Raw genomic sequence first — 2,632 nt, 5'->3', positions numbered from 1 at the left:
GATAAATTGGCTGCATCAGTGCTATCCCTAAGTGTGTTCCCATCTACAATAGCTGCAAGAGAGACAGGGGCATCAGTTACTTAATGCCCTGTGCGGAGGTCAAACGATGTACTCCTGGGAGGAGGATTCCTCGGTCAGTAAAGATAGCCTCATCAGCCTAATCGGTGAAAGGTGCTTTATACAGTACCAGCTAGATGGACTCCTGGTAAAAGTACTGTGGGACACAGGAGCCCAAGCGAGCCTTTTAAATGAAGAATGGAGAAGGCGCTACCTGCCATATACTTGCATTCGGTCACTAAAAGAACTCTTTGGACCAGTGGAACTCCACGGCAAAGCTGTTAATTGGACCGAAATCCCTTTCACAGGCTGGGTGGAAGTGACTTTCCAACTGAGGGCCACGAAGCACAGCAACACCATTGAGCTTTTGGTACCTTTTCTCGTGACCAGTGATCAGAACGTGGCAGAGGATCCTATCCTGGGTTATAATGTAATCAATGAGGTCATCACGAAACACAAGTCAGGGACGCTGGTGGTGGATGTAATTGCCACATCACTTGCCATACCCAACACCATGGCGGAAAATGTGATTCATAGAGTAAAAAAAAGCACAGAATACAATGGACCTAAAAGAAGTCAAGGTAGGCTGGCGCCCAACCATCATCCCTGCAAACCAAATGGTGGGGGTGAGGTGGGGAGTCCAGGTAGAACCGGGAAGAAAAGTCCAGAAAAGACTGGTCCTGCCAAAAGACTCCTCAGAACTTCCGGAAGGCCTAGTTCAAGGTGAGACTGTGCTTACAATTTCTACTGGTGGGTTTGTTCGAGTGACAGCACCGGTGATGAATACTACAAAACACGAAATTAGACTGGATTCAAAGACTGTGTTAGGTCACATTGAAAGCGTTGAAACAGTATATCCAGCCACTGTGAGACCCACCCAGGGGTCTATCGTGAATTCAGTCTCCCTACCAAGGAACAGGAGTTGCCCAGGGGAGGAAATTGCATGACCCACATCAGGGTCCTGGGATCCCCCAGTACCCCTGGAATACTTGTGTGCTGAAGATATAGCGATAGCAAAACAGATACTGAGAGAAGAATGTCATGCATTCTCTAAAGATGACTCTGATATAGGCTGTATCCCGTCATTGCAATTGAAAATCAATTTGAAAGACACAACTCCAGTAACCAGAAGTTACATGTCTGTGCCAAAACCATTACACCGTGAAGTGAAACAGTATTTACAAGATCTAATCAACAGAGGTTGGGTCCAAAAGTCGAAGTCGTCTTATTCCTCTCCTATTGTTTGTGTTAGGAAGAAGGACGGTACGTTGAGACTCTGCTGTGATTACCGGGAACGAAACCGAAAGTCAGTACCTGATTGGCACCCGATACCAAAGATTCAAGATATGCTGGATAGCCTATCAGGAAGTACCTGGTTCTCTGTCCTCGATCAGGGTAAAGCATACCATCAAGGGTTTGTTGAAGAGTCCAGTAGACCCTTGACAGCATTCATCACACCGTGGGGGTTATATGCGTGCATCTGCATACCGTTTGGGCTCAGTTCAGGTCCAGCAGAATTTCAGAGGAGCATGGAGAACGGTTTGGAAGGATTGAGGGACGATATCTGCCCGCCATACTTGGATGACAATGTGGTACACAGCAAAACCTTCCGGGAGCATGTTGAACACGTGAGGACCATATTACAACGGTATCAACAACACGGAATTAAGTTGACCCCAAAGAAGTGTGAACTGTTCAAAAAGCAAGTCTGATTTCTAGGGAAAATTGTGTCCGGAGAAGGATATACCATGGACCCACCAGAAATCGCTTCGGTACTTGCTTTAAAATATAAACGTCCCAACACATCAACCTGGGCACCTATGGGCAACATCCAAACTATATATCCGTTTGAGATGGTCTCAATAGACTTTCTACATCTCGAGAAGGGCAAGGGTGGTTACAAATACATATTGGTGGTGATGGACCATTTTACTCGATTTGCCCAAGCATATGCCAGCACTAATAAATCAGGTCAAACAGTGGCAGAGAAGATCTTCAATGATTTTGCCTTGAGGTTTGAGTTCCCTACGAGGTTACACCATGACCAAGAGAATTTGAGAACCAGCTCTTTGCCAAGCTAGGAAAGTACTGTAGAATTCAGAGATCCCACACAATGCCCTATCACCCAGAGGGTAATGGACAAGTGGAACATTTTTAACTGGACATTATGGTCGATGTTGCACACTTTAACAGCTGATGAGAAAAAAGACTGGAAGAGTTCTCTGTCAAAAGTGGTACATGCCTCTAACTGTACAAAGAGCGATGCGACAGGTTACTCACCCTTTTTCCTATTGTATGGACGATCGCCAAGACTGCCAATCAACATCATGTTCAATACTCCGGTGTCAAAGACTTACAGAACGTATCCGGAGTACGTTCGGAAATGGAAGGAATGGATGGCAGAGGCATACAACAGAGCGTCCAAAGTGGTTACGCAAGGACAGAGCAAGAGTAAGGAGTACTATGATTGAAAATGTTATGGAGCAGAATTGGCACCGGGAAAAGCGCGAAGTCCAAAGCCCCGCCCCACGCACGGATGCAGCGCCAGGTCCTGGAAGAAGCCACAGCGAATGCT

The sequence above is a fragment of the Phyllobates terribilis genome, unplaced genomic scaffold (genome assembly GCF_046119375.1).
Source record: "Phyllobates terribilis strain yellow unplaced genomic scaffold, ASM4611937v1 Scaffold_12__6_contigs__length_324123572, whole genome shotgun sequence".
Taxonomy (NCBI): Eukaryota; Metazoa; Chordata; class Amphibia; order Anura; family Dendrobatidae; genus Phyllobates; species Phyllobates terribilis.
Note: the sequence above shows the minus strand (reverse complement) of the source record.